Source organism: Ceratotherium simum, chromosome 35 (assembly GCF_057802395.1).
Source record: "Ceratotherium simum simum isolate JZ-2026a chromosome 35, ASM5780239v1, whole genome shotgun sequence".
Classification (NCBI taxonomy): domain Eukaryota; kingdom Metazoa; phylum Chordata; class Mammalia; order Perissodactyla; family Rhinocerotidae; genus Ceratotherium; species Ceratotherium simum.
This window is the reverse complement of record NC_141934.1, coordinates 6,546,783-6,556,570: the sequence shown is the minus strand read 5'-3', so window position 1 is coordinate 6,556,570 and position 9,788 is coordinate 6,546,783. Positions and strand designations below refer to the sequence as shown.

The 9,788-nt window shown below is 48.9% G+C and overlaps 1 long non-coding RNA gene across 1 annotated transcript; it reads right to left on the bottom strand.

Annotated features, from left to right (window-relative positions):
* Positions 1–233: 233 nt before the first annotated feature.
* Positions 234–5,459, bottom strand: LOC147912443 (uncharacterized). Its single transcript, XR_015549861.1, has 3 exons — positions 5,203–5,459; positions 1,761–1,939; positions 234–739 (listed from the first exon to the last, which is right to left on the bottom strand). It is a non-coding gene; the product is annotated as an uncharacterized LOC147912443 (long non-coding RNA).
* Between the last annotated feature and the right edge of the window lie 4,329 nt (positions 5,460–9,788).

Sequence of the window (9,788 nt, the reverse complement as noted above, 5' to 3'; positions counted from 1 at the left end):
ACCTAGAAGACTACAGATTGTACTGAAAACTCATTAGAAGGAATACAAAAATTATACAGTTCACAATTAATAAAATGGTATATAGTTTTAAAAGTATATAGTTTAAAAAGTAGTTTAAAACGTACATTTTTCAGGTCCAAGTATAAAAAAATTAAAAACTTTGACCATATCTGTAGGAAAACAATTAAAAAATTCAGCAAGTAGTGTAAAAGAAAATTTGAACATATGGTGAACTATTTTCTTACATAAAACAGTGAGTAAAACTGTCAGCAGTGAGTAGGTAGGTTACGTAACACTTTTATTATTTATATTATTACTTATTTATACATGTTTTCCCTTGAGAAGGTGTGTGGGTGAGTATAAGCAGAGTGACAGTACAGATCTCTCAGATGTCAGAAGGACGGGTCGGTGAGTGTCAAATGCCAGTTACTGGACAACACAGGGGTCTCTGTGCTTTCTCAGTGTCAGGCTCAGCAGCAGTGATGTGCCACGTGTCCCCCTGCAGGGTCGTGTGCATGGTCTGTGCTGACTCAGCCGGCCCCATCTTCTGGTTGTGATGGTCCTTCTCTTGGCTGGAAAGAGCAGCAGAGTTGGGTGTGTGATGTGTCCTGGCACCAATAGCTCCCAGACAGGAGCACCAAATGGTGATGTCTGGTGGTCCCCATCCCTCAGGGTCCCCAATGGGTTCTTTGGCTCCAGGTCTGATCACTCGATCTCCTTGACTACTCTGGGCTCCTGTCTGAGGGGGAAACAGGATGAGGATGAGGGTGATTGTGACTATGTAAAATGTGAAAGGAGCCCAGTGCTAACCCAGGGACCAGCCCTGGAGGGAAATGAGCTCTAAGTCTCCCATCTGATCCCCAGTCTGGCCCATAGACCCGCTCTCACTTCATGTGACTTGTTCCAGACTTGGGAAGAGTCCCTACAGTTATTTTTCCCTCAAGAACCAAAGTGTTCAGGCCCTTCCCTGGATCTGTGGACCTTCTCTCCAGTTGAATACTTATACTGAACTACTTAGATGAAATATTAACAGTCAGGTCAATTCCACTGAGGCAGGAGGCTCAGGTGGAAAATGCCCTTGACTGTCCCAGATTCCAGGCATGTAGTCTTCATGTGTGTATCTGTCTGTGGTCTCAGGGCAGATTTGAGAGAAAATATATGGGATTGGGAATAAAAGGCCCTAAACTGCATCGCCTGGTTCCCCATCCACAGGAGGTGCAACCCTGCATGATCCACCAGCTTCTCTTTCTTTATCACATGAGAAATAAAGACAGTGATGCCGCCTTTCTCCATCAGGATCAATCAGACTCCCGTGATGGAGTATAAAGACCTGCACTGAGGTATGATTTAGTATTATTAGAAGTTGTTATTAATCAAAAGGAGTGGTGATTCTGAAACACAGTTTTGTATATTTAGAGCCCTATAAACATGTTCCTAGGTGGTGATGGGATTTTTTTCTAAATTCCTTGAGGTATACTTGGCATAGAATGAATTCCATGTGATGAAGGTGTAAAATTTGGTAAATTTTGAAATACACATAAAACCATGGTTATGAGATATGTTTTTCCTTTAGGAGTTGACACTGCCAATTGTGCTGTTAAAGGGGACATGAATCTAGGGGACCACATGCACACACACACACACACACACACACACACTCAGAGATATATCACACAGATTCACGTACAGAAACATGCACACAGATCACACAACTCGGAGGGAACAACACTGCTTGTTGAAACACAGCCATAGTTCTTTACCTGGAAGACCAGTTTCCATCTCTGCACCCTGATGCTCATTCCTGGCAGGACCCCAGAATCAGTGTGGCTCTCCAGACTAAAGCCAGCAAGAATGCCCCACATTTCTCATCACCTCGATTTTTCCTCAGCAAGTGACTGACTCCAGAGTAGGGACCATGTTCCCTTCCTCTTGAGACCATCTGCAGTTACAGAGAAGATAACCCTGAGAGTCAGGCCCCGCTGTGTGATGTTGGCACAGGGCTGTTGTTCTCTTGAGGACTTTGGGAGCCAGAAGGAAATTGTAGCCTAGTCAATGACCCCAAAAGAAAGCATAGAGCACGCTAGTGAAAGAAGCAAGAGCTTCTCCGGGACAATCTGTCATTTAGGTCCACAGCGGTTGCCAATAACAAAGTTCTTTACCCAAGGAGGGAAAGTTTCTGCTGAGGAAAGTTCCCACCACACAGTCATCAGCTGAAGCTGCCATCTGTGAACACCCTCTTAGATCAAGTATTTCGTATGTATGGGTTATCAATAAGACCATGCTTCTTCCATTATTATTTGCTAAGAGTTGGGAGCTCAGAATCTATTGTAAGGCAGTGTCAGGGGGGCTGAGGGAAGAGGGGGGCCAGATGGAGAGGCCTGAGGCCCTGAGCATAGTTGCTAGATGTCCAGAGAGAAGCTTCTGGTCTAACTTGGGAGAGATGGAAGAGGAAGCTTCTCTTAGTGCCCTGGGAGGGAGGGGGGTTGCTCCATCTCCCCACTGGGCTTCCTGCTCTGCTGGCCCCAGGGAAGTCTCCAACAGGAAGGCCAAGCTCCTGAGATTGTCCTATAAACTACAAGGTGAGCTGGGATGCTGAGTCGGGGTGCAGGAGAGCTGTGTGAAGAAATGAGAAAGGCACTCTGCATGGATGCTGTTCACCTTGATCCTTTTCGGGGAGGGTAAAGTGGTCAGTGGAAAAGATAGAATGCATGGGTATGTCTGGGCTTCAGGCAGCAAGGGGTACTGTGGCCTGTCTGTGAGGGGTAGGTGCTGTGATCCCAGCTGGGAGCCACCACCTGGCCCTGATCTGGTGTCCTCTGTCCCCGGCTCACTGGGACCCAGCACCTGCATGCTCACAGCTTCCTGGGGGGCCAGAGGCTGGGCCCACTGCTCCATCTCCACCTCCTCCCAGGATCAGCTTTCCAGACAAGGGTCAGATTCAGGGCCTTGTGGCTGGGACGGTGGGGCTTGGACAACCAGGAGTGGGGACCGGTTTGCGTGAATGGTCCCTCCCTCACCTGGTGCCACAGGAGGGGACAAGAGGGATTTGAGGATCCCAGGCCCATCTGAGGGCCATCAGGATCAGAGCTGGGTGGGGGTCTCCACCATGGCCTGGGCTCCTCTCCTTTTCACCTTTTCACTCACTGCCCCAGTGGCTGGAGGCTGAGTGTCAGGGCTGGGAGTGAAAGAACCAGGAACCCTGAGTCTGACTTTGTCTGCTGACCCTTCTCACTCTCCCCCTGTCTCTCTCCTGACCTTCAGAGTGCTGGGCCTAATCTGGGCTGACTTAGCCATCTGCAGTGGCTGAGTCTGAGGGACAGATGGTCACCGTCTCCTGCACTGGAAGTAGCACCAGCTTTGGGGTGGGTCTGTGTCCTAGTACCAACAACTTCTGGCAGTGCCCCCGAATCCTCATCTGTGGTAGCAGCAATGGGCCCTCAGGGCTCTTACTCAGGTTTTCTGGCTCCAGGTCATGGAACATGGTCTCCCTGTGCCGCACTGGGCTCCAGCCTGAGGACAAGGCTGAATATTCCTGCTCAGCCTGGGACAGCAGACTCCCTGCTCACATAGTGCTCCAGGCCAGTGGGGAGTGACACATAAACGTGCTGCCAGCCCACAGACGGGTTCCCTGTGCAGCCTCCATCCCTTGGCTAAGTCAGCTGTCTGATCCTCTTTGTCTGTCTACCCTACATGTAGGCTTTCAGACTGTGTCACTCAGAATTTTTAGAGAAACAGAGATGATAGGAGATATGTACACACATATGAGGAGATTTACAATAGGAATTGGCTTATACAATTATGGAAGCCAAGAAGTCCCCCTATGTGCTGTCTGCAAGCTGGAGAAGCAGGAAAGCCAATGTAATTGAGTCCAAGTCCCAAAACAGGTGGAGGTGGGGGTGGGGACAATGGTGTAAGTCCTTGGCTAAGTCCCAAGGCCTGAGAACCGGGAGCTCAAGTGTCTGAAGGCAGGAGAAGATGGATGTTGCAACTCAAACAGAGAGAGAGTGAACTCATCCTTCCTCCACCATTTTGTTCTATTACGGCCTTCAGTGGTTTGGATGATGCCCCCCACATTGGGGAGGCCCATCTGCTTTACTCAGTTCAGTAATTCAAACATGAATCTCTTTCAGAAACACCCTCACAGACACATCCAGAAATAATGTTTTACCAGCTATTTGGGCACCCTTTAGCCCCGTCAGATTGAAACATAAAATTAACCATTACACAGAAACATTCCAGGAAATATCTTCTAGAAACAGTGTCCCTATCCTCTCACATTCTGCCTCTAAATCCAGTTCTTGGTGGTGATATATTATCATAGTGTGTCACATTAAGCAGAAACTCCTTGATGCCAGGGACAGGATGTCCTGGGGAGCAAGCCCGTGGCCAGTCAGGGAAGAACTAGAGGCAGAGTGTAGGATAATTACACACAACATGGTTGACTGACAGCATCTAGGAATCAGAGCATGGATGTGTGAGCAGACACAGTGACCTTGTGAGCTGCAGAAACCAGCTGGGCTCTTAAGGCTTTGAGCCATGGTAAGGTTTGTGCCCAGAGACCAGCAGGGGGCGCTGTGGGACTTCCCTGTGGTCCCTACACAGCTGCTCAGTGAGGACCATTCACTCAAAGGAGCCTTGGCCTGGGGGCTGGGCCCTGTGTTCACTGACGGGGACTCAGCAACTGCGTTCTCTCAGGCCTGGAAGAGTCCCTGAGCAGGGACCTTTGTGTTGTCTCAGCAGGTGCATCCTCCCAGGGCTCTCCCAAGGGGTGAAGCCAACCTCCATCCTCCTCAGTCTGTGGTGTGAGCTGAGCTCCAGCACCAGGGCTCAGGGAGGGGCTGGGCAGTCACTGGATGGAAACCCATTTGCATGGACAGCCCCTCCTGTGGCAGAGGGTGGAGAAGAAAAGGAGGCCAGGGGCAGCCCAGCCCCACTGTGGGGACCAGTGGGCTGTGTGCACCATGGCCTGGGCTCCTCTCCTCCTCGTGCTCCTCTCTCACTGCACAGGTGGGGACAGGCCTCAGGGACACAGGGCAGCCTTCTAGCCTGCTTCTCTTTCTCTTTCTCAGACCCCTGGGAAATTTTACTGTGAATCTTGCCCCAGCAAATATGTGTGTCTGTACTTGTAGGTTCCCTCTCCCAGCCTGTGCTGACTCAGCCGCCCTCCCTCTCTGCATCCCGGGGCTCATCAGCCAGACTCACTTGCACTCTGCAGTGGCTTCAGTCTTGGTGACTACTGGGTATGCTGGTACCAGCAGAAACCAGGAAGCCCTCCCCGGTATCTCCTGAGTTTCAAGTCGGACTCAGATATGCACCATGGCGCCGGGGTCCCCAATCACTTCTCTGGATCCAAAGATGCCTCGGCCAATCCATGCCTTTTGCTCATTTCTGGGCTCCAGCCTGCGGACGAGGCTGATTATTACTGTGCTACATATCATGCCAGGAGTGACAGATGCACAGAGCTCCAGACCGATGGAGAAGTGAGACTAAAACCTCCCCTGTGCCCTCCCTGCCTGTGACAGTCACTGCTGATCTGCCAAGCAGAGTGACTTCTGTTGTCATTTCTTCTGCAAGAACCTGAGTTTCCTCCCAACAGCAAATCTGACCTTGTCATAGCATCTTCCTCATCTCAAATTTTAGACTTACCCGTTGCTATTATATCTCATGCCTCACGTTTTCACAGGCAGAAATTCCTTGCTCAGAGATGTAAAAAAATCTCCCATTGGAGATGTTGGAGGTGACAGACAGTGGTTGGTTCTGGCCATGCCCAGATCAGAGTCTCAGGGTGACTCACGGATGCGTCTTGTTTAAGGGCTTCAGTTGCACTTTGAGATACAAAACCCACATGCAGGAATGAGTGGTAATCTACCCACTGGCAATGAACCACGAAAAATAACAATAAAACTAAAAGACACTATTTATAATGGCATCAAAAACAAGAAATACTTAAGAATAAATCTGATAAAAATGAAATACCTGTAAAATGAGAACTATAAAACATTCTCGAGATAAATTAAAGACCCAAATAAGTGGACATATATAGCTAGTTTATGGTCAGAACAGTCAATTACCCCTAAATTTATTTATACGCTCATTGCAAGGATTTGGGTGACATGCACTTGCGATGAATGATCAGGTAGGAAATCTCAGCAGAGAAAGGGAACTGTTAGAAAAGACATAAGTGACGTTAGAGCACCGGAAGAACAGTGCTCCATTTCCACGTGACCTGCCTGTTCCTGAGGACAGTGAGGCACAGAAAGTTAACTTGAAGTTAGGGGAACCAAATCCAGGGATCAGAGCAGAGACTTCCCCTCCCTCCCAGGCCCCTGTGCTCAGGGCTGGCTGCGGCTCGCTGTGTCCCAGGATGAGGCACAAGGATGTGAGATGCTGTGTGAGGATAGAGGCCCGGGAGGAGTTCTAGGCACAGAGCTGGCCTGGAACACTCCCTAGGTACGTGAGGCTTCAGTTGTCAAGTCAGGAAGAGGGGGATTAGTCAAAGGGAAAATTAGAGGCCTGAGGCCAGGAAACTTCTTTATGGATCACAAGAGAGTGAGAGATGTTCCACAGTTGATGGGAAAATGCTGGGCCTGCTCCAGGGGAGTTGGGTGAAGTAGGCCCATGGATGAGACCTTCTTACAGCTGACGCCACTCAGGACCCATGCGTACTCCCGTGAATTGGTTTTCCTGAGGCCATAGGCAGTGACTTGTGTCCTCCTCTCCTCCATACTCCATCGGAGCTCTCCAACAATCCAGGGTGTGAGACGGGGCTGTGGAATTTCAGGAGCAGGAACTCCCCAACATGTGCATGTGTAACTCCTCCTGTGAAGCTCTTGGTGACTCTAGATCTGAGGTCACCTTCTCCTGCAGAGGGAGCAGCAGAGACATTAGGGGTCACCACAGCAAAGGTACCAAGGGCTCCCAGGCAGAGCCCCCACATGTGTAAACTGGAACAGCAGTGAGGGACCTTCTAGGGATCCTAGCCTGATTCTCCAGTTCCAGGTTTGTTACCAGAACCTCTTTGGCCACCTCTGGGCTCCCCCCTACAGACAAGGCTGAGGATCATTGTTGTAGAGCTGAACACAACCCTAATGCCACAAAGAGCTCACGTTCCATTGAAATTGTGGTTAAATCTGCCCTCGGACCCATCTGACCCATCACTCCCCTGTCCATGCCTGTGGCCAACACCAGCTCAGGTTTTGACTTCTGCTGTCACTTGTACCACTAAACCAGAAGGCTTCATGCTCTGGACTCAGTCTATCTTTATGGGGTCAATGAAAATATCGCCTTTTCTTATTGGTCTCCCAATGCAAAGAGAATTATTCTGTTTCCAGAAACAAAAATAGCTCCCAAGTTTCTGGTTGGGGATGAGATGGGCAAAAGGGCAGCATATGTAACTCAGGATAACCGGGTGGCCCTCTACCCAGCCCCTGATGAGTTCCTTGGTACCAGCCTGGGCTTTACTGAGAGCTCCCTGAGCTCTGAAACCTAGAGAAGCTACCTTTCACTCTGAGATTACACCTTGTCAGAGCTCCTGAATTCCCAGGTACTGGACCCCACCCAGATGGCTCTTAGGCCTGCTCACTTCCCTCAATTTAATCCCAGGACTTCTAATGCTTTTCCCTCTCTGGTTCTTTAGTTGGAATGAGGCTGAAAAAAATCTCAGTTCCTTTGGACATGGATCCTATTCTAAGACAGAAGCTTGTTTCTCTTTTTTGTATTAATTGTACTGAGAACAATTTCAAAAACAGACTAAAGTGTCTTAAATATATCAGAGAGTCCCAAGAAAAATAAAGAGTTTCTACACTGACAAAGAAGGGCAAATGAGGGGGCCGACCCCGTGGCGTAGCGGTTAAGTACTCGCGCTCCACTGCTGGCCGCCCGGGGTTCGGATCCTGGGCGCGCACCGAGGCACCGCTTGTCAGGCCATGCTGTGGCCGCGTCCCATATAAAGTGGAGGAAGATGGGCACAGATGTTAACCCAGGGCCAGTCTTCCTCAGCAAAAAGAGGATTGGCATGGATGTTAGCTCAGGGCTGACAATCCTCACAAAAAAAAAAAAAAAAAAGAGAGAAGGGCAAATGAGAACCCAGAGAAATAACCAAGAGCAGAAGACACTTTTCTCTGACAATGATATATTTGTTGGAAAGACAGACCTCAAAGCTACAACCTGTGCAGTGGGGTCTGGGGACTCACAAGGGACCCTCCCAACAACAGCAGTCACAGCATCAATCACAACAACACAATAAATCTACTTGTAAGAGAGGCCCTGGTAGAATTATTACCACATATGAACAAACAGGATACTGTGGGGAACTTGAAGCTCTGAACTTGGTGCAAGATGGTCATAGACTGGTAATGATTCCAGGCACCTGCAAGAAGAAAACTCAAATACCAGGTAATCCTAAAATATCTAGAAATATAAGCATTGTATTTGGCTGTCTTGAGGTCATCAGTGACCTGGAAAAAGTGAGTTTCAGCCCTAATATCCTTAGAGGGGAAATATTCTATTTTCCTGGGTAGTAACGTCAGAAAGATCCATCTGCAAAAGTCAGCTCCCCTTCCAGGAGAGCTGGTGGTGTCAGTGGGGCTGGAGGAGGTGGACTCTGAGGCCAGCAAGGCATGCGGGTGTCCTGGTCTTGAGAGGGCAGGGTTCTGGGCCAGGACAACTAGGAAATACTATACTTGATTTTGCAGACATCGGCAAGCAGTGTCCTCACTGAAGGGTAAATATGTGCAACTGGGACCCCCAGGAGCCACAGGAGTACCAAGGTCTGACTCTCTCGCTGGCTTCATATTTCATTCTCTCTCCCTCAGGGAGTCTTTGTCCTGCCTGAGGACACAGGCAGGGAGAGAAGGACAATCACACAGCAGGAACTAATTTGCATGAAGAAATGCAGCCTGTGAGGCTCTCTGGGCTCAGGATAAGAGATACTTGGAGATGAGAGAGTCTCAATTCCAACAACTAGGCCTGAACAAGCAGAACTCTGTGGCTTCTCCACCATGACCCCAATTCTTCTCCTCCTCACTCTCCTCACTCATTGGACAAGGAGTTTCATTAGGGAAAGTGAAGGATGTGGGTGGAGGGCGCATTTGCACTGCCTTTAATTCCTGGCATCTGGGCACAAGCTGTGGGTAATTCCATTCTTTCTCTCACCTTCTCTCCCTAATTCCAGGGTCCTGGGTCAGACTGTGCTAAGCCTGCCAGTGTGCACAGTGTCTGGGTCTGTGTGTGTGTATGTGTGTGTGTGTAATGACTGGTGAACAAACACCATCTCTCATGCAAAATCTAAGCCAAAAGGCATCATGACAGAGTTCTATGAAAAGGCAGAGACTTAAAATAGAGGGCACATAGTCCAAACTCATTCTCTGATTCTAGAAAAATCAGGAAACTCAACCTAACAGACACAGTATTAGATTTGAAAATTATAGGACAATCTCACTTATGACAATCGTGTGAAAATTCCTTAATATATTAGCAAGTAGAATCAATACTATATAGAGAAAGATTCACCTTGACCACCAAAGGTCAATTTGGGCTGTCACTAGGGTATTTGCAAAGTCTCTGAAGGATGGTGAACATGGATTTTACGGGGGAGAACCGATAAGATGGGGCACTGAACCATACATCAGGTGCCTCACTCAGGGAGAGAGCCTCACAGCTCTCAGTGGTGGTGCCCTGACACACTGTGGGAGAGAAAGATGAAGTTACTGGACACACTGCCTTGGGACTCGTTCATACTGTAGCCCATTGCAAGCAGCATACATCAACATGGTCCTTCTGGAATAAAA